The sequence below is a fragment of the Odocoileus virginianus genome, chromosome 9 (assembly GCF_023699985.2).
Source record: "Odocoileus virginianus isolate 20LAN1187 ecotype Illinois chromosome 9, Ovbor_1.2, whole genome shotgun sequence".
Taxonomy (NCBI): Eukaryota; Metazoa; Chordata; class Mammalia; order Artiodactyla; family Cervidae; genus Odocoileus; species Odocoileus virginianus.
This window is the reverse complement of record NC_069682.1, coordinates 9,543,289-9,570,850: the sequence shown is the minus strand read 5'-3', so window position 1 is coordinate 9,570,850 and position 27,562 is coordinate 9,543,289. Positions and strand designations below refer to the sequence as shown.

General features: G+C 42.9%; 3 long non-coding RNA genes across 6 annotated transcripts; 1 reads left to right on the top strand and 2 right to left on the bottom strand.

The window, feature by feature from the left end:
* Positions 1-368: 368 nt before the first annotated feature.
* LOC139036548 (uncharacterized) lies at positions 369-13,350 on the top strand. 2 transcript variants are annotated; one of them, XR_011489331.1, is made up of 4 exons: positions 369-711; positions 6,145-6,230; positions 7,783-9,531; positions 12,670-13,350. It is a non-coding gene; the product is annotated as an uncharacterized lncRNA (long non-coding RNA). The 2 variants fall into 2 exon arrangements; XR_011489330.1 differs by lacking the exon at positions 12,670-13,350 and having other exon boundaries at positions 7,783-9,820.
* LOC110144811 (uncharacterized) lies at positions 10,879-16,992 on the bottom strand. 3 transcript variants are annotated; one of them, XR_011489333.1, is made up of 4 exons: positions 16,449-16,992; positions 15,134-15,220; positions 12,239-12,284; positions 10,879-11,121 (listed from the first exon to the last, which is right to left on the bottom strand). It is a non-coding gene; the product is annotated as an uncharacterized lncRNA (long non-coding RNA). The 3 variants fall into 3 exon arrangements; XR_011489334.1 differs by lacking the exon at positions 16,449-16,992 and having other exon boundaries at positions 12,239-13,009; positions 15,134-16,439; XR_011489332.1 differs by lacking the exon at positions 16,449-16,992 and having other exon boundaries at positions 15,134-16,438.
* A 441-nt stretch (positions 16,993-17,433) lies between these two features.
* Positions 17,434-27,556, bottom strand: LOC139036547 (uncharacterized). The gene is made up of 4 exons (XR_011489329.1): positions 27,442-27,556; positions 24,467-24,537; positions 23,598-23,691; positions 17,434-17,547 (listed from the first exon to the last, which is right to left on the bottom strand). It is a non-coding gene; the product is annotated as an uncharacterized lncRNA (long non-coding RNA).
* Positions 27,557-27,562: the final 6 nt, after the last annotated feature.

The window sequence follows — 27,562 nt, the reverse complement described above, 5'->3', positions numbered from 1 at the left end:
AAGAGGCGAGCAGTAACTTTCCCAGAGTTCCTCCGAGCTTAGGAACTCACGGAGGGGCCGCGGCCGGCGCGATGGGCGGGGCCAAGAGTATGGGCGGGACCGGCCGCGGAGGGCGGAGGCGGGCTCGCGCGGCCTGTGACCCGACCTGCGGTGGTCGTGCCCGGGGTTCACCTATTCTTTCTCCTCAAAGTGAAACCAGTGCGGGCGGTAAACTCCGCGCCTGCGTTCGCGGCAGCCCGTGGGTCGCGTGGTCAGCCCGGAACCTGAGGGTTGGGGGGGAAGATCGGGGAGTCTCGGGAAAGGTCCTGAAAGGCAGGGTGGGGCCGGGGGAGGATCTCGGAGGCGGGGCCCGGAAGAGGCGGGGCCCGGAGGAGGCGGTGCGGGCCCGGGGGAGGGTCACGGGGCGTTCCCGCCAGACCCGAGCCGGTGGCCAGGACTGCGCTTCGGGGTCCGCGGCGGCTGTGCTGGTTGGTGCTGGATGAGAGGAGCTGTACGCGACTGGGCGCGCGGGCTTCGCGGGGCCTGCCCGAGATACCCTCCTGCACTCGTTACGCGCCACAGCCCCTGGGACATCTTGGCCTATCTGGTTGATACCTGGGACCTGGACATCGAGGCCGTCAACCAGGACTACAAGCGGGCTCTCTCTGCACGAGGCTGCCTCCATGGGACATCCGGACTGCGTGCTGTACCTGCTGGCCCGGGGGGCCGCCGGTAAGTGGTGGGCCTTGCAGACAGACCCCCACCCTTTCCTGCCTATCTTAGATTCCCACTCTTGGTCAGCCTCCACACCATAGCCTCTCAGGCTTCCCCTACAGAACATCATTGCTGTCCTTGTGGGGTTAGCTGCTCCAGCCTTCTGTTTCAGACTGCCTCCCATGATAGAGCAGAGAGCTGTAACGAACATGTTCAGATCCCCTGGAGAAGGAAATGGCAACCCACTTCAGTATTCTTGCCTGGAGAATTCCATGGACAGAGGAGCCTGGCAGGCTACAGTCCATGGGGTCGCATAGATCCTGACACTACTGAGTGACTCTCACTCGCTCACTGCCTATAGCGTGGGTCCCAGGCGTGATGTTTTTCTGGAAACATCTCACTAAATGATTATTGCACAGATGACATTGTTCTAATTTTCTGTTTTGAAATTCCTAGTTATAGCTTGTCAGAAACCTGCAAAGACAGCTGGGAAGTCCCATGCACCTTTTCCCCATCTTGCCCCAAAGCTAATGTCTTACAACTAGAGTACAATCACAAGAAGAAACTGACACTGCTATGACATTGCTACTATCAGGGCCCTTACTCACATTTCACAGGTATATGGATGAGCACAGGTGTGTGGGGTCCTCTGTGCAGTTTTATCACATGACCTCCACAGTCACCATGCTCACCTGTAACCATTATACAAAGCAATTGCATTCTGTTATTAATAGATGCACACAATCTTCAGTACTAACGGTCCACCTCCTTAGACATTTGAACACCTGAAAATTCATACCATAATAAAGTTCCTGAATGAATCCACAAGGGATTCCTGATCTTACATAAACAAGAAGAGCATCAGAAAGATATACAGCTAAATAAAGCGCATCTTGCCCACTGGCATGGGTGAATATGCCTGCTTACGTTTTGAGGTTTGGGCTTTGGCTGTGACTGAGCCCAAGACATTCTGCTGCTAGTAAGTTGGTCTAAAGATAGTGGAGACGTATTACCTTTTTAAAAACAGTTCTGTGGATACAGAAGCAGCCTCCCCAACCAACCATCAGAAGAGCAAGTCTCATCTGACTGTGTGCTTAGGAAGGGCAGTTACAACAAGACACTTTGCCTGTTCTCACCTTACTGGCTTTCTCATGTCCCTTCTACCCTGGATTCATTCCCTCTGTGAAGCACTTCTTCAAGATTCCAGCCTTCATGTACCTGGATTTCTCCTTTTTGATTTTTTGTTCACTCTCATTACTACATTACCAAAACTAAGAAAACAAAACATTTAAAATACGGCAGTGTGTACATGACTGTCTCAAACTCACTAGCTATCCCAGCAAGGACCTACTGTATAGCACAGGGAAGTCTGTTCAATGTTATGTGACAGCCTGGATAGGAGAGGGGTTTGGGGGAGAATTGTTGTTCAGTCCTGTCCAACTCTTCTGTGTGACCCCATGGACTGCAGCATGCCAGGCTTCCCTGTCCTTCACCATCTCCCAGAGCTTGCTTAAACTCATGTCCATTGAGTCAGTGATGCCATGCAACCATCTCGTTCTCTGTCATCCCCTGCTCCTCCTGCCTTCATTCTTTCCCAGCATCAGGGTCTTTTCCAATGAGTCAGCTCTTCACATCAGGTGGCCAAAGTATTGGAGCTTCAGCATCAGTCCTTCCAATGAATATTATGGGTTGATTTCCTTTAGGATTGACTGGTTTGATCTCCTGACTGTCCAAAAGATTCTCAAGAGTCTTTTCCAAAAAAAAAAAAAGAGTCTTTTCCAAGGGGGAAAATGGATACATGTATATCTATAGCTGAGTCTCTTTACTGTTCACCTGAAACTATCACAACATTGTTAATCAGCTATACCCCAATGAAAAATGAAAAATTCTAAGAAACAAAAAAATGAAATAGTGTTGGTAGTTAAGTCATACCAAAGCAGTCCTATTTAGTCAAAGCCATGGTTTTTGCAGTAGTCATGTATGGATGTGAGAGTTGGACCATAAAGAAGAGCTGAGAGCTGAAGAATTGATGCTTTTGAACTGTGGTGTTCAAAAGAGAAGACTCTTGAGAGTCCCTTGGACTGCAAGGAGATCAAACCAGTCAATCTGAAAGGAAATCAGTCCTGAATGTTCACTGAAAGGACTGATGCTGAAGCCGAAGTACCAATACTTTGGCCACCTAATGTGAAGAACTGACTCACTGGAAAAGGCCCTGATGCTGGGAAAGATTGACGGCAGGAGGAGAAGGGGACTTCAGAATGAGATGGTTGGATGACATCACTGACTCGATGGACATGAGTTTGAGCAAGCTCCAGGAGTTAGTGATGGACAGGGAAGCCTGGCTTGCTGCAGTCCATGGGGTCGCAAAGAGTCAGACATGACTGAATAACTGAACTGAACTGAACGGATTCAGGAGGAGAAGGGGATGACAGAGGACTGGATGGTTGGATGGCATCATCAACTCAATGGACACGGGTTTGAGCAAGCTCTGGGAGATGGTGAAGGACAGGGAGGCCTGGTGTGCTGCAGTCCATGGGGTCACAAAGACTTGGAGAAGACTGAGCCCCTGAACAACAACAATACATAAAACAGATAACCAACAAGGACCTATTGAGATAGAGAATGGATATATATATATATATTCATATATAACTGATTTATATATAACCTGAAACTAATACAACACTGTGTGTCATACTTCAATGAAATTTTTAAAAAATTGTTTCCTGCTGGAACAAGGCTTTATATCTCTTTAGAACAAACCTCTCCAACTCCTAATAAATATCTCAGATGCTAAGGGGTCATTCCTATGACTTCCTTCCATTAAATTTGCAGCTTTCTAAAGTACCTTTATTCAGTCCAATGGGTCATGAGCATTGAGGGGCCCAGTGACAACCAGTAACAACCCACGAGAGAGAAGAAGCCACATTTTGTTGGTTTTTGAATCTCTAGCATCCAGCACAGAGACCAGACTCTGGACTTGGTTGGTTTTGGGTGTGCAGCTTCTGAAGGACATGATACTCATTGAACAGCTGAGGGGCAGGGGGGAATAGGACACACAGAGTATTTTAAGAAGATAGGTTTTTCTGGACTTTTCACACTAGGTGGGTAATGAATGAAAAACTCCTAACTAGGAACATTCCCTCCGCCTCTTGAATCTATTTAAAACAAAGGAGGACACACTAAAAAGAAAAACTAATGGAAATGGAGCAGAACACTGAACACCTCCCCATGGCACCTGCCTCTTGTTTGTAGAAAAGCTTCAGCCTCTGAGGCTTTGCCCAAGTCCCAAAGAGCAAACGTAGTCAGAGAAGTGAGAAAATGCTGAAAGAAATGAAAACGGTCCAAGACAAAATAACAATAGTTAAAATATGGAAGTCAGCTCCTCCTCAAGGCTGTAGTAACATTCTGAGCCATATCCTGGAGTTCTGCTGCAGATACTGAAACCCCCACCAGGTGGAAGAAGTTAACCGCATGCTGACTACACCTATGTAGACCCCAGACCAGTTGAAACCCAATGGTTGATGATGCTGACTCCTAAAAACACCCACTTAGCTCACCACCAGCCAATCCAGAAGGATGTACACCAGCTCTCAGGCATCTGACACCCTCACCCCTAACGGTGCCTTTAAGAACCCTTCCCTGAATTAGGGGGAGAATGGATACATGTGTATGTGTGGCTGAGTCACTCTGCTGTGCTCCTGAAACTATCACCACATTGTTCATTGGCTCTACTCCAATAATGTAAGTTTTTAAAAAATTACTTTTGTCCTTAGGAAACCTAAGCCACATATTTTTCTTTATTCTAGTTTACCAAGAAATGCATTCATTTTTTCCAGTCAGTTTAGATGTTTTTGTGAAGGTATATTTTAGGTGTGATTAGTATTTAAGGCAGTAATTTTGAATAAAATTGATTACCCTCCATAATGTCCATGGGCCTCATCCAATCAGCTGAAGGCTGCAAGCCCAAAGACTGAGGTTCCTCAAAGTGGAAGGATGCTTTCAAATTGTGGTGCTAGAGAAGACTCTTGAGAGTCCTTCGGACTGCAAGGAGAGCAAACCAGTCAATCCAAAAGGAAATCAACCCTGAATATTGATTGGAAGGACTGATACTGAAGCTGACGCTCCAATATTTGGGCCACCTGATGCAAAGAGTGATTTCTCGGAAAAGACCCTGATGCTGGGAAGGATTGAAGGCAGGAGGAGAAAGGGGCAGCAGAGGACGAGATGCTTGGATGGCATCACTGACTCAATGGACATGAATTTGAGATAACTCCAAAGGTGGAGGATCTTCAGGAGCCCTGAAGACTGCAGTCCATGGGGTTGCAAAGAGTAGAACACAACTTAGCAACTGAACAACAACCAAAAAGTGGAAGGAATTCAAGTCTGAAGCATAGAAACCCTGGCTGAGTTTCCAGACTGTTGTTCTGGGGATTCAGATTCAAGACTGCAACATCAACTCTTCCCTGAATCTCGTCTGCTGGCTCACTCTACAGATTTCAGGTCTCCTGACAGATGGATAGATAATAGCTAACCCCCTACTGTATTTATTCCCTCTCTGGAGAACCTTAAAAATTCAACAGTATTCCAGCAGTGTGGTTCTAGTTATGTTTCACTATATCCAGGCAGCAGGAATATAGTTATGTTTATAATTATAGTAAAATACATTGTGGTAATCATCTTGTAAGTCAAATCATTATGCTCTACACCTTAAACTTACACACTGCTGCATGTTAATTACATCTCAGTAAAACTGGAAGGAAAAAAAAAGCAATTTGGGAAACAGAGATTCAGGTTAAACTGAAAGAGTGTTCCAAAAAAGTCAGGGGTTTATGTTTATGAAGACAAAAGGCCATAGGTTGTCAAAAATTGCCTGGTGAGAACTGTGAGCGACTCTGATACAAGCCAGGAAATATTTGTCCTTAGGGAATCACAAGTTATTTAGGGCAGGGGTGGTCCAAGAAGTAGCTTGAGTTTTTGGCAGATGTTCTGGAGGGCTTCATTAGGACAATAAATGATTGGAAGGTCAGATTCCATTCAAGCTGAGACATGCCTATGTCACACCCGTTAATGGTCTCCTGGCTCTGTTTCAGAGAGCTCTTTAGGGAGCATTTTTGTTGTTGAGTGGCTCAGTCATGTTCAACTCTTTGCGACCCCATGAACTGCAGCACGCCAGGCTTTCCTGTCCTTCACTATCTTACGGAGTTTGCTCAAATTAGGGAGTGTTACTGACTGCATGGTTTTTGTTTCACAAAAGGCAGTATGAAATCTGTTCCTGACTTCTGCTGAAGTGAACAACTGTAATACGGAAGACCCTTTTGTATTCTATTACAAGTTCAGCACTAAAGTGATGTTGCCTTTATGCTTATATTATACATAGTGGCTCATTGCTGGGAGCCCTGCCTCCCACATAATGAGCATTAAGCTGAAATACCTGTGTTTACCTCCCAGGAAACAACCTGACCAAGCCCACCTGTCAATGACTGCAGGAAAGAAATTAACACATTCCCTTCAGAGGCTGATGTGAACCAGGAAAGGTTTGACTTTACTCTTTCTCCTTTTAGTGTAAACCAAGCCTGAATTCTAACTCAGGCAAGATGGTTCTTGGGGACATGAGTCCACCATTATCTTGATCTACCAGCTTTCCAAACAAAATTGCTATTCCTTGCCCCAGCAACTCATCTCTTGATTTATTATCGGCCCATCCTGTAGGAAGCAATAGGACTTGGTAACATGATGACCCTACCTATGTCTAAGGCCTTCAAGTGAGTGTCAGCTCACTGGCTGGTACTGCTGTATAGGTAACAGTTTACCAGAGATCTCTTCCTTGCAGACGAGGCAAAGTCTATGCCAGTTGTAATGAGCATAACTACCTGTACTCAGGTGTGTCCTGTGGGGGAGGACAAAAACTTTATCCTTCTAGGTTCATCTGGCTGGTTAAGAAGCAACTTAACATGAGACAGATTAACAGGAGAAAAGCAAACAAAAGCTTAACAGCATGTATACTTCTGTATACATGGGTGAGAACCAGAAAACCTGAGTAACTCACCAGAATGGTTGAAACCCTCACCTTAAATGCCATCTTCAGCTAGAAACAAAGGAGGATGTTGTGGGTAGTGGTTTGGGACTAGAATGTGGAGGAAGGTGATTCATGGGGAGATGGAAAAGCAAGTGTTTGGAACTCTGTAAATATTTGTAGTTCCCATGACCATACCTGGCCCACATTTTTTCTCAGTATCTCTGGTTGTAGCTGTCTTCCTGGGCCAGGCCCTTTGTCTAAAATATTCAACATTTAAGGAGGCAGTTAAAAGAAAGACTTTGAGTCTTTTTTGTTTCTTAAAAATATTCTGCCTAAAATCATTCTCTTGCCAAAGAGACACATTTTGGGGTGACAAATTTTGCTTCCCTACAATACCCTGGATCAGGTAGAAAAGGTTAATATGGAAACCCAAGGAGGAAGCCACCTTGCTTCCCAAAATAGTCCCTAAAATTTGGGGGGACTTGCTTAGATTCCTGAATCTAAGACTTGGGGGAGTTCAGCTGAGACCAATTTCTTTTGCTCAGTACGGGTCTTGCTGATTAAATGTTGTCCAAGACAAGCCAAAAGGATTTGGTGCCCATCAAGTTCAAGTTTCCTTGGACTGGTTACAGTGGCTGCTGTTGGGCCTAGAACTCTTCTAGGAATGGGGGAAATTGTGGGGAAATAAACTTCCCTGGGATTTCTCAGCGGTTTTGTAAAAAGCCCAGATCTTCTGAGACTCTTCAGCACAGACATCTGCAGCCGTTCATCTAGTTAATAGCTCCAACCTGAAAGAATTCATAGTCTCATCTCCCCAAGGAGCAGGGGAGACCTACAGCCCAGAGTACGTCCCCCAAAGGTGCTCCATCTCCCTAAGAATTTATATTTTAAGAAGGGATGAGGCCCAGAACCTTGGAGACTCCAGATCACGATCCTGGAGAGATTTTGTTACCAGCAAAGCCCATAAACAGTTACCAGGTTAAACAAACAAACAAACCAAAAAACGATATTAGGAATAAAAATACTAACCTCCTTTCCCTTGTGCTTAGTCTGGTTTCTCTTGCTCACAGGGCGATACCTGCAGGGGCCTTGCTCCTGGCCCTTCAAAGCGCAGCTGCTGGTGTGAACCGGCTTGGCCGATGATCCTGCTTGGGGTAGGGGGGCCGTGTGCGTAGATGCTGCCAGGACACCTTAATGCAAGATGGCAACGAGCCCTGTGAGCCCCGTTATCTGGAGCAGCTGCTCCCAGAACGCTCCAACTCCACCGCCGCCCCGCTGACGAGGGCCCTGTGGAGCAGCCCCACCGCGGCCTATTGGAGAGCGTGGGCTGTGCAGGGGCGCTCCCACCTTTCAGTTCCTTTGCTTCTCAACACAACTCATTCCACTGGCAGAGCGACACTGGGCTGAAGGCCCCTTTTGGGGTGGGTACCAGCTTTACTTACGTATCAAAGGCCAGAGTAAGGAGGAGATCCTTCCAGGAGAGGAAAAGGCCCTTCACAAGCAGCAGGGACAAGGTTTCCTGCCGTCCTGCCCTGCTGCTGTGGACAGCTGACCTGCTCTCAACACACGGCCCCGGGCGCAGCCCCGGGCGAGGGGGCAACACCGGACGTTTACTGAGATATTTACTAAGGACTGTGTCTCTGACGGCAATAACCTGTCCGTGCCTTCAGGACAGGAGGAACGAATACTGAGAGCCCAGCCAAAAGCAAGAGGGTCTCAAAGAGGTGAGTGACAGTGAACGCCAAGAGGAAGGAGAAATTCAGACAGACAAGGACTGGAAAGGTGTGGCTTTGATTCAGTGAGGCGGAAGTCATCAGTGACTTGGGAGCAGTTTTGAGGAAAGAGAGGGAAGACAGTCTAGAGTTGCTAGAGATACAGGCAAACCTTTCAAGAAGTTTGTTGTGGGACCTAAGATTGTCTGGTACAAGTGAGAGGGGAAGAGCAGGGTGAGAAATTTATAGAAAGGAGATTTGAAACCATCATCAGAAGATACAAATTAACGAAATAAAGTAGCAGGATCACTGGGCAGTGCAGCATGTGAATCGCGGGGAGAGAGTGAGGGGGAAGGATCAGCAGTCTCACATGAAACTGGAGTTCTGCCAAATCAGACACTGAGAAGACAGAAGGAAAAGGGGATCAGGATTAAGTGAGCATTAGTAACTTGTCAGCTCTTGGAATTGTGGAGGAAAACACTTCCTCTACCCTCTTAGGTTCTGTGTTTGGGAATCTGCCAATTGTTAAAAGCAGATAACCATGAGGAAAAATACTTAATAGCTTTCTAGCAGTCATGTACACATGTGACATTTGGACCATAAAGCTGAGCACCGAAGAATTCATGCTTTCAAACTGTGATGCTGGAGAAGACTCTTGAGAGTCCCTTGGACAGCAAGGAGAACAAAACAGTCAATCTTAAAAGAAACCAACCCTGAATATTTTCATTGGAAGGACTGATGCTGAAGCTCCAACACCTTGGCCACCTGATGTAAAGAGCCGACTTATTGGAAAAGACTCCAATGCTGGGAAAGATTGAGGACCGGAGGAAAAGTGGGCGACAAAGAATGAGATGGTCAGATGGCATCTTCGACTCAATGGACATGAATATGAGCAAACTCTGGGAGATGGTGACAGACAGGGAATCCTGGCATGTTGCAGTCCATGGGGTCACAAAGAGTTGGACATAACTGATCAACTGGACAATAACAACAACATGCAAAGCTTCACACAGAAATGTGACTTGAAGGGGAGGCTACAACTGGGAGTTGGTGTACTCCTTAATAAATGACAGGGAGTAGGAGATAAAGGCATCTTCTGAGAAACAGGTGACTTGGGGGAGGAGGGGCACTTACGGGAGAACAAATAACATTTCGGAAAGATAAATGGTACTTTAGGAGGATATATGGGAGATAGGGGAGTTTTGTGAAAATGTCTGTTTGTCTGGTGCTTGGAACTTTTCTCTAATTTTAAGACATTTTCCAAAACTCAAACAACAATAGATAGGTTGATAGGTAAAGCAAAGGTGAAAAGCCTTAGGCAAATCTTATTTATCTATGAGGAACTTTTCCCTAATTTTAAGTCTCATTCCAAAAGTAAATCAAAAGTCAATTAAAACCGACTCAAACGCATTTCTTTTTAGAGCTGAATAACACACAACTTCTTCATCCATTCATCTCTTGATGGACATTTAGGTTGCTTCCATGTCCCAGCTATTGCAAATGCTAGGAAATACACAGAACGAAAAGAATGAAAGAAATCCATAGACAATTTCAGATTTTTTTAAAGCTATGGACATAATTGCAATGAGCACTGGGGTACACGTGTTTCTTTGGAATTTGCTGTATTTGCACCAGAGAACCCAAAGCTGGTGGTTTGTGACAAACTAGAGGGCAGAAATTGGGAGGGAGGTGGGAGGGTGGCTCAGGAAGGAGGGTTCATATGTATATCTATGGCTGATTCAGGTTGATGAATAGCAGAAACCATCACAATATTGTAAACTAATTATCCTCTGATTAAAAATAAAAATTAGGAAAAGCTAATTCATTTAAAAGGGAAAAAACTCAGGCAAATCTTATTTCCCCATGAGGAAAGATCTATGAATCAGTGTTTAAAGTTACATATAGCAAGTTTTATGCCACTATTAACAGTTACAATACCTCAAAACATTGACAGTACCCATAACGGCAGTAGCTAAATCTTTAGGTCTCTATGTATCTACATATAGATATATATATAGTGATAAAAACTGGAAAATACAAAAAAGCTGTCAGCCAACACCACTGAACAGTAGCGACAAGTTTGGCTGGCTGAGTGCTGCTTAAACAGCTGGCATCAGGGCTCAGTGTGAGCTTGTAGAGGGCGTCTCGGGTGGCTCTATGGTAAACAGTCCCGCTGCAGTGCAGGTGACTCCGGTTGATCCCAGGGTCTGGAAGATCCCCGGGAGAAGGGAATGGCTCCCCAATCCATGATTCTTGGCTGGAGGATTCCAGGGACACAGGAGCCTGGTGGGCTACAGTCCATGGGCTCGCAAAGAGTCAGACACGACTGACTGACTAACACTTTCCCTTTGAACATGGAAAACTCAACAGTGCTGATGTTTCTGCTTAAAATTAAGTCAGATGCAGAGAAACATGGCTTAAAATGCCATATAAATTTTCATGATACACACACAATACAGAAATATTTTCCTTTAATAAAGATTTTCTCATCATTTTTAATGGGAAACAACTAAAATCCCATGGAAACAGTCCAGTAGGGAAATTTTTACTATTGAGTTTTCAAATCATATATTTTTTTCCTTCAAAATCTGTATATATTATTTTGATGTCTCACAGGTAGGTCCTGATATAGATTTGATCTGCCTGTAGATAATACAGAGGACACTCGAGAGAATTCAGATACAAATTCAGCAGCACCTGGAAAGAGACAGAATTCTATTCTTTATCTAAAATACTTGAGCTCACAAAGTATTAGCTAAAACAAACAAACAAAAAACCCCTGAGACCTAGTGTTCTGAAGCATGAAACATATCTGTATATGACATGACACAAAACACAAGGTAACTGCATTCTCTGCCCATGGTCGCTCGTGTGGCTGAGGATCAGAGCCTCTGGCTTCCTCCTGCTTCATTCATTTACTCAGCAACTATGCGCAGAGGTGCTGGGACAAGCACTGGAAGTACAAGATGGAGGTGCCCCACTGCGCGCGGAAAACGACACGCTCTAAAGTGGGAAACGGGCGAACGGGCAGCTTCCACACAGACTCATAAACTCTAAGACAGATACAAAAGACGGCCCAGGGACACTCAGAAGGGACAGCCAGCTTCGTGTCAGTACTGCCAGCTTTCTGGTGGAGGTGCTATGGAAGCAGATACCTGGAGGACAGGAAAAAGTACAGGAGATGGAGGGGAGGAGCACGTACAAAGCCCGGAGGTGAGGAGCACAGCTGTGGGATCCTACAGTCTGGCTGGTTAGATGCAGAGCTGAGGGCAGAGGAGGGTGGTAAGGAAGATAAGGCCGCCTACTTTGGCAGGACCCAAACTGATGTGGGTGTTTGGAGCTTTTACTGAGGGCAAAAGATAAATTGGTGACAAAGTCAGTGACAGAGAAATTTTAGTCACCCACCAAGTGACAGCTGCACACCCGTGACTGTTGAGTCTGGGTTTCCCAGCCTTAACCGCCACCAGCGCCTGAGAAGCAGGTGAACACCACGTTTCCTGAGAATAGTGTCAGGTGCAGGCAGACAGTTCCACAGGGATGGAGGCAGTAGAAGAAGGATATAGCCAGAAGTAAAAGAAATACATAGACCTTTAGAGATTATTTTTCAAGCTATGGAATATGATGAATAAATGAGGAAGAAAGATATTTTTCACTATGACCGCTCATGCATTCACATTTCCCATTAGCTATGTATAAGAAAAAATATTTAACATGGTGTCTGCTATCCAAACAATGGAAAGAGATCCCATTTACTGCCTTCGGTGTATTTCAGAAATCAATGTCCAAATTTAATTCGTACGTTTTGGCAACATACCTTTCCTTAGTTCTCTAGTTACACTCCTGTCCAACTCCCGCCACATCTGAAATAAGTCCAATATTATTTATGTTTAAGATAAACAAGAGATACTATCATAGGAATGACATCAAACTTACTAAACGTGACCTTTAAATAATACTTTTAGACACTAGACCTAACCTCAAGATTACTTCAGTAGAAAAAAAAATTACATAAATAAAAGAAAATGAATTCCTACTTATTCTCCTTATAGATAACAAAGCATATTTATGGAATGCTATTTAGGTTAACTGATAAAAAGTACAATAAATATCAGTCTGTCGAGTACACATAATTTGAAAGAATTAGGGGATGACCCATAATCCTAGGAATGACCCACAACATTCCTATCTTCTCCCCTAACAGCTCCTGCCCTAAATATGTACTGAGACCTTTATTTTGATTTCTAGGTGAGGATCGCGTTCAAGTGGAGGAAGTAGTCTGAAGTCGAGTATTAAGAATGAGAGCACATCTGTGGTTTTCTTTAAAGTTTTCCATTTATAGAAAAGACAGAAAGTTGAGAAAATTTACACACAAGAAAACAGTGTACCAGCAAGTTTCAATTCTGACAACATTTAGCAAGAGGGATTCTCTCGTCAGTGTTCGTTTCCGAACTGTGTCCCATAGACGGGGAAGGTCCCACAGGGTCACTGCAGGGTTGGGGAACAGAGAAGCCACAGCTGCAGGGCCTCTGGCCGCTCTTCAGCTACAAGGCTCTGTGCTTGTCTCCCTTTTATGTAACACGGTTCCCTGCGGGAGTTTTTTTTTTTTTTTTTTTTTTTAAAGAAAGGTTCTTTTCCTTGGGAAAAAACCAAACTTTTTAAAAGGTATGTAAGTCATTGATTTAGTCAAAGTTCCTAATTCTACAAAAGAAGTAACAAAGGCCATGTCCTTCTGACTGAGTCCAGAGTCCTAGGCCAGCTATGTTCTTAGATTAGGAAAAAACACATAGATTTTTAAATATAACATAGACAAAATGAACATGTAAGACCTTGTTACACAGTTGAATAATGCTTGTGGTGTGACATGACTTTCGAAGTAAATTATGTGTTTTAAATGCATGAACAAGAATAAATCAATATCAAATCCTATTTGTGGCAGTTGATACAGTTAATTTAGAAAGCATACATAGTTTTTAAACAGAGGGCAGGGAACTTGAAGGAGAGAATCTTTAGCTGAATCAAGCAGGCCAAACGTGAAGAGATTCAACCTTTAAAGGATGTTCACTTCCTCTAGATAGAACCTGGCTTGCTAAAATGACTCAGCAATGAATTATCCACATTTTGGGTTCCTGAGGGCAAAATTTAAAACACACAACAGATCTCTCTTTACTGTTTAGCATACTTCTATCCAGCCTCTCATCATTACTTGGTATATACAAAAAGCATGAGTGTAATCTCAACTATAATCTAAATCCGGTCAGAAGTTGCAGTTGAACTTCATTTCCTCAGCCTGAAGTTTCAAGGGGAGCACATATACCCCTACCCTCCTCATGAGAAGCAAGGAGATTTACCTAATGGGTGAGTTTGGGAGAAGGAACTAAGAAGTTCTTGCTTGGTTCCCAATCTCTTCTTTGAAAAGATGTATGTGTGCACAGCACCGTGAACTTGGGTCTGCGGTAGGCAGCCCACCCCTGGGAAGGGGGCTAAGCCTTTGCTTTCTCCCCTTAGGCCTGTGTCTGCGTGGGCAGGTCTCTGACTTGGGATGAAGTGTTTGGAGGCCCGCTGTGACTGCGCAGCTAAAGCACGTCCTCCAGGTTCATGGCTCTCAAGTACTACGACCCAACGTAGCTCCAGTGCTGTCGAAGAAACTTTAGATTGCTCTTCTGTGATGGCAAGAAGCCAAATGGGAAAACAGGTTGAGACTGCATGTGACAAGGGCTGCTTTTCTCTGCATCACCAACATCATGGAAACACCATCAAAACCATAAACCCGTGTGCACTGACTGAAATGGACATTTTAATCACAATGATTTCACAATGAAAACTAGCTGCAATTTAAAGACTCCCCTTCATTGCTATCTCAGTCATCATTCATCCAGGTGAAGTCAAGACAGAGACAAAAGTGAGCTTCATTTACAAGTTTTCAATATTTGATTTAACTACAAACATAGAAACATTCTACAACTGCTCAGCAAGATATGTTTTAGACATTTAAATCAAAATTCTGTTAGTAAAATAGCAATTAAAAATGTACTCATGTATAAGAAAATAACAAGAAATGTTAACCTAAAACCCAAAATTAATCTTTTGATTATTACAGGTTTGTTTAATTCATAAAAACAATTTATCTAGGATTCCTTCAAATAAAAAACATCCAAATGTCATTAGTGTTTAGATGCCAGTCAGTCACTTATGGTGAGGGTTAGAAAAACTGTGGTGGGAGCAGCAGAGCATGGAAGTGATTGTGAACCACTGCCAAAGTGAAATCAATTAAAAAGTTAATCAAACATCTGAAAGTACACTTTCAGTTACTAGACAGTAAGATTTCATTTCTAAAGTAGAATTTCAATGCAGGTTTTCAACAAATTTAAGAATTTAAGAAGTATCTCTTAAAAACGAGAGATCTAGCACAAAAAAATCATTAAATGTCTCCTTGATCATCACAGTTGATTATGGTTTTACTTAGAGTGCATAAATCAAAAAAACACCTCAGAAGTTCACCAAATTAAAAATAAGGATCGTTTATAGCAGAAATCTGAAATCCAGTGAAAAAAATAGAACAGAACTAACCTTGGTCAAGAAAGTCTCCACGCTGTCATTTGAACGGCGTGGAATTGAGGTAGAAAACCCTACGTTTGCTCCTGAAATAAGATTTGCATTGAACCCTGAAGTAGGATTGAAATTTCCAACAGAAGAGGGCTCCAGGACTGACCTGCTGCTGAGAGTGCTGAGTAAAGATCTCTTCTGCTGTTTCTCCACCTCAAGTTTGGTGCTCATCTCTGCCAGCCTCTCATTATTCCTGGGGAAGATGGAAAACACCAATTTCATTCATGTTTCCCTATGTGACTTGCATTTTGTAAGTTGCCGCACAGTAAATGGAATTCCCATTACCCTGTATGTACACTGGAAGCACACAGCAGACCTGCTGTAAACAGTGACGGCTGTGACCTTGCTCTAAAGAAGCACACGTGCGTCTGGGGCTCCTCAGGTAACAAGTCACAGCTGGGAGAGGAGAGAAGGGGCATCAGAGAGAAAGGGAGGTGGGCTCACAGTGACACCTGCTGCCTCTGGGACACGCCTGCCCCCAGGAAACAGGGATGAAGAAACACGCCATCCCACAAATCCATTTTCAAGCGTTTCCTTTCACCATTCTTATATATACCTTCCACTCATGACTGTGGAGAAATTAAGCACTTGGCTCTGAGGAATCACCTAGGGCCACAAACTTGAGGGCAATGGATGACAAAAGGGCTAAAACAGCCCCAGGAACAATGACAAGTATGCCCTGCTTTTCCAAAGTTCACCTTACTTTACTTCAGTTCTATGAAGGGCCTACATCAGCACCTGTATCTCATAATCAAAAAAAAGAAAAAAATCTGAAGAGAATTTTTGGTTTCATTTCACAAGGCAAAAAGTCAAAACGGCATTCAGTGTGTGTTTTTACAATGAGAGGCATCGTGCTCCCCAAGCAGGGAGACTGGTCCCAGCGAGCTCCTTCCCCGGAAGCCACACCCCACACGGCAGCATCAAGTCCCACAGCCCTGAACCCTCTCTGGGAGCACCTGTGCTTCCCTTGTGTGTGCTTATTTGGGGCATCGACTAGCAGAACGCCTCCTCGGGTCCCGGCTCCTTTGCTGTGCTCTCTGGGCTTATGACAGGCGTCCTAGGAGCGCTCTGCTTTCAGAGGCCCGGAAGCCTGGACTTGGCACTGCAGGTGGGATCTGCCCTTTCCAGCCTCCATACAACCCCTCAGTCAGGTCACCATGCCAGCGTCAGCCACTCTGTGAATTACCCTGCCTTTCACCCCTGTGTGAAGATTCCCTGATTTCACAAGCATGCTTTTACTTAGGTAGGAAAACTTACAAGGATATCTTATCACTCAGTTTTCTTACGGTGCCCTCTAGCAGTGACTGACTAGCTAGCTTTCACTGCCTACTAATCTCAGGAACCTGGCTCTATAAAAACTAGGCTTCAGAGACAAATTAATGGACTAAATTTATCTTCTGTGATTCTGTGTTTTGACTTACTTGTCTAGTTCATTTTCCAATGACTTTCTAACTTTGAGTTCCTCTAAGTAGAGTTTCTTATACTTTTCCATCTCTGCTCTCTTATAATCTTGAAAAGTTTTCGTCCTGGATATTTCAGATTCCAAGTCTTTAATCCTGAGTTCCATCTGACTTCTTATGGAAGCAATATGCCCCTCTTGGAACTGCTCTAAGATTTCTTGACATTCTGCTCGTGTCTAAGTCAAATTTAAAAAGATACATTTTTTAAATGATTATAACCTGAATAATGATATTTGTTCCATTTAGTTTTGAGTCAGGCATTCAGAGAGTGATTTTAAACGTGAAAATAAGAAAAGAGGAACTTTAAAATAACCATCGTCAGTGTGACATGAATTAAACCTGAATTATAAAATGAATGGGGAATCAGTGTTACAGCAGTACTTAAGGACCCGGATGATTCAAAGACTAAGAGGATGGAGTGAAAATTCAGAGACTGAACAGGACAAGAATAATTCAAGAGGACGGTACCGGTTCTAAACCACGTATTTTCTCCCCACCCCCACCCCCCCCCCCACAGTTTTGTGTATACCAATTGGTCTTGTAAGTAAAAGGATTCTCTAGTGAGAAGCATTCTGAAAGATCAATTTAGTGATAACTGTGATGGACACTGAAATATTTCTCTCTTCAGAGAGAGACAAGTGCCCCCTTCCTTCCAGAAATCTACCAAACAAACTGCTCTAAGGGAAGCAGAGGAAACACATAAGCTATATACGTCCAATGTAATTTACAGTGAGGTGAATTCAAGGATATGACAGATCAACAAATTAACCTGTAAAACCATGTTGACTTCTTTTATGTTCTCTAGTAGATTCTGTCTCGCTCTTTCTTCAATCTCCTGTTTATACTGCTCTACTTGACTGTGTTCTGTCATATTTATTTCTATATGACTTTTGAGGTTCACTATCTTTTGCTCCAGCTTCTTGTTATTCTTCTCTAGTTTCTCACATTTCCTTTGCCATCCTTTCATTGATAACAACTCCCGTTGAAGAACTTGATATGTTGCATCCAGGTGCAGACACTGTGAACAGCCAGCTCCCAGCTCTGCTGGAAGATGATCAATCTGCAAAAATAAAACAATACCATTTGGTTCTGAGGCAAGTGGACTGAGCACAGCCTCACTCAAACCGAGGATCAAATATATACGATGGTATCTGTATTGGAGAATGTAGGACCTGGAATAACTCAGAGAATCAAGAAAGAAGTTCAAACCACCAAGAGTCACAAAATACACTCTTCACTATCATCTTAGTCTCACACCATTTGCACTTGATTTTACACTCTTTTATTGTTCTACAGTAATACTTTTCTATCACTCCTCTGTAGAATGACTGCAAGCCACCTCCTAGTAGAATGTCTCGTGCCCCTTTCTCCCATCTTATCCCATGGTTTTTAAAGAACTTTGAGGTATCCTGTATTGAGTTATCTAGGGCTGACTTAATAAATGCCTCCCAAAAGAAGATTGTGAAAATAAGACTCTAATGGTTAAATCTTGGAAATATGGATTCTAATCCAATAAGCCTTTTCCTGAACTACAAACAGTCTTTGCTAATTTGAATTGCATTCCAAAGAAACATGAGTCACAAGGTTAAAGAAAGGTTAAAGAAATCCCATCTCCTAAGAGTTTAGTGAGATGATCCATACATTTTTCTGAACAACAAAAAAATGCCTCATTCTTGTAACCCTTTCTTACTTTCCGCAGAATAAGAGACATACCAAACAAAAGAAAGAAAAAATATTTACTGGAATATCAGTGACACTGAATTGGAAAGAACTTTCCTTTAGACAGAATGATTACTTGGTAAGTCAACGTGAGTGGAGCCCGTGGTTTTCAAACATGTCTCCAAATTCTTTGACACTTTTCTCATGAAATTCCCTCTCCTTAAGTATGTGTTAGTCCTAGTAATTGAGTCCTCCTGGACAGAGTCTGAGGAAACTGTTGTGTGAGTTTTAAAGCTAAATAGCTTCTGAATGTCGCTCTGTGGGGAAGCCAACTCTTAGACTCAGTCAACATGCTGTGAAGAAGCACAGCCCACACACACTGAGCACATGTCAGTGTCCCCACTGACTGCCCCCACCTAATGGCCTCTCCAAAAGCCAGCTCCAACACCAGACGTGTGCACGAGGAAGTCTTCAGACGACTCTGGTCCCCACCTTCACGACATCCCGGCTGATGCAACTGGAGAAGAAATGAGCGGGGCTCACGCACTGAGCCTTGTGCCAGCGCAGACTTGTGAACAAAGGAAATGCTGTCTGAGTCACTGGGCTTTGAGGTGGTTTCTAATGAAGTTTGTTAACAATAAATAACTGGCACAGACACTGATAGTAAACATGGGGTTCAGTTCAGTTCAGTCGCTCAGTCACGTCTGACTCTTTGTGACCCCATGGACTGCAGCACGCCAGGCTTCCCTGGCCACCATCAACTCCCAGAACTTGCACAACTCATGTCCATCGAGTCGGTGATGCCCCCAAATGAGGTACTGCCGTTAAAAAAGAGCTGAAACATGCGAGAATGCCTTTGAACCTGGAGGTAGGTTGCACTTGAATGGATGCAGAGAAAGACATGAAAACCCAATGGGCTTCATGACATTGTACACAGAAGCCTGATGGTCCTTGAAGATGCTGCTGGTGATGGCTTCTAGGCAAGAGAAGAAACGGACACTGAAACATGGGAGGAGGAGACTCTTGCTTTAAAGCAGCTGAAAGTAAATCAATGAGAGGGATAAGCTATCAGAAAAATTTAAAAGTGCTATTAAATATAAAGGAACCAAGACTCACTGGCTTCAATATCTGTATCCCTTTTACAGCATCTCCACATGTCCAATGGTCACAGGATGCTAAAGGACAGAAATGGCTTCTGGGCTAAGATCAAATCTAGGGTGCTGCCAGGAAAACACGGTCTAAAGGTAAAACCTGTAGACTGTAAGTGTAAGACCCTGGAAAGACTTAAGGTGGTGCCTCAGGTTCCTTTAAGGATCTTAAGAGCAAAAGAACGCTAAAAGTGTCATCCTGCAAAGTTTCACAGGAAGCCCAAGGTGCAGGGCTTCCTTCAGAAAAGATTTTGGAGGGTAACTTTTTCAATGGCGTGAACCCCAGTCAAATTCACAGGACACTAGGAGCTTTAAAGAGAACCTTGGCAGCAAAAACACTGCTTGTTTGTTTGACCTAACAGAGACCAAGTGTGAGCCGCCCAGTCATGTCTGCCTCTGTGCCCCATAGACTGAAGCCCACCAGGCTCTTCTGTCCACGGATGGGATTCTCTGGGAAAGAACCCTGGAGTGGCTTGCCATTTCCTTCTCCAGGGGATAGGGCTTCCCTGATAGCTCAGTTGGTAAAGTATCCGCCTGCGGTACAGGAGATTCTGGCTTGATCCCTGGGTCGGGAAGATCCGCTGGAGAAGGGATAGGCTACCCACTCCAGTGTTCTTGGGCTTCCCTTGTGGCTCAGCTGGTAAAGAATCTGCCCACAATGCAGAAGACCTGGGTTCGATCCCTGGGTTGCAAAGATCCCCTAGGGAAGGGAAAGGCTACTCACTCCAGTATTCTGCCCTGGAAAATGCCATGGACTATATGGTCCATGGGTTCTCAAAGAGTCAGACACGACTGAGTGACTTCCACTTTCACTTTCTCCGGGGGCTCTTCCCAACCCAGGGATCAAACCTGGGTCTCCTGCATTGCAGGCAGATTCTTTACTGTCTGAGGCACCAGGGAAGTCCAACCGAGAGACCAAGACATACAAAATGAGAAGAGGCCTTGGGATTTTCTTAGAAGTTCAATAAAGAGGAATCTGGCTCAGGAAATATGAGTCACCTATAGACAGAGGTCATTTCTTAAGAAAAGGACAGCACAGAGCTCAGACTGCAAGTGCAGAAATAAAAAAATAATATTATCTTTCATGAGTTCACGAGTGATAAGCATTTGTAGTCAATGGAGTTTATAAACCTGATACCAGTAAGGACAGATTTCAAAATGAATGACTTTGCTTCAAACAGCTTAAAATGATTTTTCATCATTTCATCATTTTTCTGGAATTTAAACTGGCAACATTTATTTGTTAAATAGAGAGGTTTCTACACATAAAATTGACCATCTGGTGATGTCCATGTATAGACTCACCTACTGTGTTATTGGAAGAGGGTGTTTGCTATGACCAGTGGGTTCTCTTGGCAAAAATCTGTTTGCCTTTGCCCTGCTTCATTTTGTACTCCAAGGCCAAACTTGCCTGTTAAGCCACATATCTCTTGAGTTCCTACTTTGCATTCCAGTCCTCTATGATAAAAAAGTACACTTTTTTCCCCCGTGTTAGTTCTAGAAGGTCTTGTGGGTTATCATAGAACTGCTCAACTTCAGCTAAAGAGTTCTAAAGGATAGCACAGAGAGATAAGAAAGGCTTCCTCAGCGATCAATGCAAAGAAACAGAGGAAAACAACAGACTGGGAAAGACTGGAGATCTCGTCAAGTAAATTAGAGATACCAAGGGAACATTTCATGCAAAGATAGGCCAATTATGGACAGAAATGGTATGAACCTAACAGAAAGCAGAAGATATTAAAATGACGTGGCAAGAACACAAAAGAACTGTACAAATAAGATCTTCATGACCCAGATAACCATGATGGTGTGATCACTCACCTAGAGACAGCCATTCCGGAGTACAAAGTCAGGTGGGCCTTAAGAAATAAGCAAAGATAGTGAAGGTAATGGAATTCCAGTTGAGCTCTTTCAAACCTAAAAGATGATGCTGTGAATGAGCTGCACTCAATATGCCAGCAAATGTGGAAAACTCAGCAGTGGCCACAGGACTGCAAAAGGTCAGTTTTCATTTCAATCCCGACGAAAGGCAATGCCGAAGAATGTTCAAACTACTGCACAACTGCACTCATCTCACATGCTAGCAAAGTAATGCTCAACCAAGTGAGGTTTCAACAGTACCCGAACAGAGAACTTCCAGATGCTCAAGCTGAATGTAAAAAAGGCAGAGGAACCAGAGTACAAATTTCCAACATCCCTAGGATCACAGAAAAAGTAAGAGAATTCCAGGAAAACATCTACTTCTGCTTCATCGACTATGTCAAAGCCTTTGACTGTGTGGATCAAACAAACTTTGGAAAATTCTTACAGAGATGGGACTACCCAACTACCCTACCCACCTCCTCAGAAACCTGTATGTAGCTCAAGAAGCAACAGTTAGAACTGGACATGGAACATCGGACTGGTTGCAAATTGGGAAAAGAGCACGTCAAGGCTGTGTATTGTCACCCGCTTATTTAACTTATGTGCAGAGTACATCATGTGAAATGCCATGCTGGAGTAATCACAAGCTGGAATCAAGAGAGCCGGGAGAAATATCAATAACCTCAGATATGTAGATGACACCACCCTTATGGCAGATAGAGAAGAGGATCTAAAGATCCTCTTAAAGAAAGAGAAAGAGGAGAGTGAAAAAGCTGGCTTAAAACTCAACATTGAGGAAACTAAGATCATGGCATCCAGTCCCAGCAGTTCATGGCAGATAGATGGGAGAACAATGGAAACAGTGACAGAGTTTATTTTTGGGAGCTCCAAAATCATTGCAGATGGTGACTGTACCCATGAAATTCAAAGACACCTCCTCCTTGGAAGAAAAGATATGAACAACCTACACAGCATATTAAAAGCAGAGATATTACTTTGCCGACGAAGGTCTGTCTAGTCAAAGCTACGGTTTTTCCAGTAATCACGAATGGATTTGTGAGTTGGACCATCAAGAAAGCTGAGCACCAAAGAATTGATGCTTTTGAACTGTGGTGTTGGAGAAGACTCTGAGGGTCTCTTGGACTGCAAGGAGTTCCAACCAGTCAGTCCTAGAGGAAACCGGTCCTGAATATTCATATGATGGATTCTGAAGCTGATGCTCCAATACTTTGAACACCTGATATGAAGAACTGACTCACTGGGAAAAACCCTGATGCTGCAAAAGATTGAAGGCAGGAGGAGAAGGGGACATCAGAGAATGAGGTGGTTGGATGGCATCACTGACTCAATGGACATGAGTTTGAGCAGGCTCCAGGATTTGGTGATGGACAAGGAAGACTGGCTTGTTGCAGGCCATCGGTTTGCAGAGTTGGACACAATGGAGCAACTGAACTGACATAAAATACTAAATGCTAATAAAAGTTTTTTAAAGTGTGGCTATAATTACATTTTACTTTCTAAAGATGCTCTAAACTAATTTTCATCAGTGGTTCAAGATATTCCAGGTTTTGTTAAATCACATCTTACTAAAATAATCTTTGAAAAAAATCCCATGCAAACCCCACCTCTTTAAAGAGAAATCCAACAAAGGAAAAAATATATTCTTTCAGAAAGAAGTATTCTATAGAGACACAGTATTCATTCCTGGTGAAGTGAACAAACAGCAATATTAAAAATGATTCATTCTCTAAAATCTCACAGAAGGGTTTGGATTACAAGAGAAATTCAGAATTTGCAATCAAATCATTGCTAAAATTTCTAGACTCAAACAGATATTTGTGTACCAATGTTTATGGCAGCATTATTAACAATAGCCAGGAAGTGGAAAAACCCCAATTTCATTGACAGAGGAATGAACAAACAAAATGTGGCCTGTATAAAATACTGCTTTTTGGCTGGATTCTCACAATATTTTAAATTAAAATCTTACTACAAAAATCATTAATTTTATGATTTCAGTCCACTTCTTCTATAAAGAGGAATTATGCTACCAGTAGCAAACAATATCAGTAAAAATACAATAAACTCTTTATTTTTTTCCCAATTATTTTACAATATTGTAGTGGTTCTTGCCACACATTGACATGAATCAGCCATGGATTTACATGTGTTCCTCATCCTGAACCCCCCTCCCACCTCCCTCCCCATCCCATCCCTCTGGGTCATCCCAGTGCACCAGCCCCGACACTTGTCTCATGCATCCAACCTGGACTGGCCATCTGTTTCACACTTGATAATATACATGTTTCGATGCTGTTCTCTCACAATAAACTCTTTAATCAAAGAGGTTTTTCACACTGTCCAAAAATATTGTCGTATATTACTAGTAAAAAAATTAAAATTCTTCCTCAGTATGACAGAAATTAAGAGGTTGACTTACCAATCTTGTACTTGAAAGGGTTTTCTGAAGTTGTTCAACTTTGTCCACTTGCTTTTTGACTATAGTTTTTAACTTGGCATTTTCAATTTCAAGTCTAAAATGCAGATTTAAAATAATTATTCTCACACATAGGTTTGTTTCTGTTTTTAAGATTTTTTTTTGGATATGGACCATTTTTAAAGTCTTTATTGAATTTACTACAACACTGCTTCTGTTTTATGCTTTGGATTTTTGGCTGTGATGCACATGAGATCTTAGCTCCCTGACCATGGATCAAACCCATACCCTCTGCCTTGGAAGGCAGAGTTTTAACCCCTGAACTCTCAAGGAAATACTTCACACGTAGATTTTTAAAATACCACACTGTTTCTGAACAAACATCTGCAGTTCAATTGTAGAGGACCTCAGAACTTTGAGAAGTAAAGGATGTGGCAATTGCACTGCTTTTCTAGTTGTGTTTTGTGGACAATCGGCTTCCCTGGTGGCTCAAACGGTAAAGAATCTGCTGGCAACACAGGAGATCCAGGTTCGATCCCTGGGTCAGGAAGATCCCCAGGACCAGGATATGGCGACCCACTCTGGGATTCTTGCCTGGAGAATTCCATGAACAGAGGACCCTGGTGGGCTATACTCCACGGGGTCATAAAGAGTTGGATGCGATTGAGTGACTAACACTTTCACTTTTCACTTGTGGATAATGTGCAAAATATGGAAACAATGGGGGGGAAAATATGCATCTCAAAACAGCTCAAAGCTGAAATGTTGCCCAGCTTCACAGGGATGTGTTTATTATTCCTGATTTAATTCTCGTAGTATACTGTTTATCTGCTCTATACTTAAGTTGTTTTCTGGGCTGCTTTAAATCGTACCTTTGGATGTGATCCTGTGGTTTTTCAGCACATCTCGCGGCCTCTATATGTTGATCCTGTGATTCTTGCAACTAAAAAGAGGAAAAACAACTGTTGTAACTACTGATAAGCTAGCGAATTCGCCATCATCACTTTCTCTTTCGTCTGCATATTGCTTACAGCTGCTTTCCTGCCATATAGCAGAGTTGAGTTGTTACAATAGACACCTTACAGTCCACAAACTGAAAATATTTACTGTTTGCCCTTTGCAGGTTACTGACCTCTCCTCTAGCACTCAAATACATTATCATCCATGCTTTAAAATTCACTTTCTCAAATAAACACACAAACTTATAAACTGGACAAATGGGGAAAGACAGAAAATTACCTTATGGTAACATATATTTTATTTTATTCCAAGCACCACATCAGCCATCACTTTAAATACCCACATATGTGAATGACCACGGATCTTCCAGTGATTACGAGGGTTAACACTGCCGTTGGTGACAACCAGATGCTTCAGGGACTACTGCGAGAGGCAGGAGCCACACAGGAGTTAGAATGCATGGGCCTGTGTTCTAGTTCTGAGCTGTGAGTCCTGGGGCAAATTACTTAACCTTTCTGTATCTCAGTTTCTCCATCCATAAAATGGAGATAATGGTAGCATCAACCTCAATGGGATGCTGGGAAGATTAAACTGGGGACTCTACATAATGTATTTCGAAGAGGACGTGGCACTTAGTAAGAGCTGTTTGTAATTGGCGTTATTACGGTCGCTGTATTTTACCTGCAAAACAATTTGATAATTCAGGCAGACGGCATGCCAACAGAAGTGGTCTTCTACACAAGTCACAGTGAACTCACTCTCCATACCATTGCAAGGGGGCAGTAAGGGGGAGCATGAGGCCCAGAACACACGTGTCCAGTACTTCAAAACCGTTCACTGACTCCACTAACCAACTAGTACTTCAGTACTTTTCTCCGCTTACAGTAATTTGTAACTTACTTCCTCTCTGTCCTACTCAGTGGACACTGACCACCGCTTACTATGCAAATAGCACCTCCCGAACAGAGTGGTACAGAACATTACATGACCGTCAGAGGAAGGGTGACGTCACTGCCGTGGAAATATTACCCGACTGCTAAATCAAAGTTCTGAATCAACTCATTCCCAGCAACTGTTAATGTCTAGCAAGTACTCGGATGAGAAAATTAAGGTTACCAGGTATGGATATCAGAGAAGCCATCCCCAGAACCTGAGGCTAGGAAGGTTAGAAATCCATAGAGGCCTGAAAGGCTAGATATCCATAAATCCCACTTCTGGCTGCATAATGAAGGAACACAAATTTACATTTTACTACCTGAGTCAGGGGGGAAAAATGAGCATTTAATTAAACAATTCTCCTCTATTAGACTAAGCACTTTCAATTTTACATTTAATTACTTTAAATACATTTTAACAAAAGTTTTACTATACCAGCATCTCCAAGAAGAAATTATTGGTATGGATGAAGTACTTAGTTGTATCTTAACAACTGTTAAGCTAAACTATTTTCCATTTATGCAAGACACGTGCTCTGCATATTAAGAAATATTCCCTGTTAGACTAATGTATACTTAGACAAGATTCCCCCTCATGAAAAAAATGGCAATGTAAAATGAAGGGCTATACTGTACTTCACAGACTACATGACAGGGCTGCAGAGAAAAGGCTCAGTGAGAACCGGACAGTCAGGAAAGCTCTGGAGGGGGAGAGACTGGGCACCAGGTCTGAATAAATGGAGGACTACCCGAGAGGAATAGAAACTGTAAAGACAGAAAGGACAGTCTGAGAAAAGGCAAGAAAAGGAGAAATCAGCCAGTGAACTCTGAGGATAAAATCCAACCACAGGGAAATAAAAACATGTCCATCCAGAAACGTGTAAGTCAGTGCTCACAGCAGGATTATTTGTAGCCGCAAAGTGGAAACAACCCAAATCTCCATCAACTTATGAATGGATAAATGGCTTAGCCACGTACTGTTTCTTGTTTGACAATCAACAGAAATGGAAGAACTGATAACGTGTCATAACAGGGATGAACAGCAAAAACATGACATCAAATGGCAAAAGTTAACCACAAAGGATCACACACTGTGTGATTCCATTTATGTGAAATACCCAGAACAGGCACGTCCACACAGACAGATATTAGATTGGGGGTTGCCTGGGGCTGAGGGAGAGAAGGGGGCCACAGGTGGTGTCTAAGGGATGCAGGGTTTCTGTTGGGGGGTGATGGAAATGCTCTAAAATTGACTGTGGTCACAGGTGACACCTCTCTAGACTAAGAGATACTGAACTACACACTTGGAACGGGTAAATTATATGATACGTCAATTATATCTCAAGAGCTTTTTAAAAAATCCCAAGGCACGATCTAGATAATGTTCTTAATTCTTCACTTTGCATGTACATACTATACTCCATCTGAGTACCTCCTTGCTTTTACAATATATCTAAGATGAATAGAATAGAAGGCAATGCCTATATTCAACTGGTTTGTATAATACCCTTTCTGCACAAGTTATTCTGAAATTCACGAAATAAATATATACAGAACTCTACAGCCATTCACCAAAGGGAAGATGAGAAATCATAATTTTCTGGAAACTTCCATTAAACATTATCCTCTGATTTTACCTGGCTTGCTTCATGACGGTAATACAGCTATCACTAAAAAAAATATTGTTCAATAGAGAAAAAAGTCTCTCAACTTGTGTGAACAATGATGCACATTTCTCCACTTTCCTAAGAGTAAATAACATAAGTAAATAATATGTAATGCAAATGGCAGAATGAAAGGCAGAGTTGAAGAAACGAGTGCATTCTAAAGATAATAAAACTGTAGTAAATTACTTGTAATGAGCATACAAAAGAAAGCTGTCTATGAAAATGAGTGTCCTAAAACACTTTATCCTATATATTAACTGTCGACACATTTACTTTCACATGTACCTGACTTGGGAGTCGACGGAACTTGCTCTTTAAATGCTGTATCTCATCTTCTAAGTTCGCACAGTTAGGTGCCATGCCTTCCAGTGCAGCCTCCGACATAGACCACGTTTTGAGGCCATCA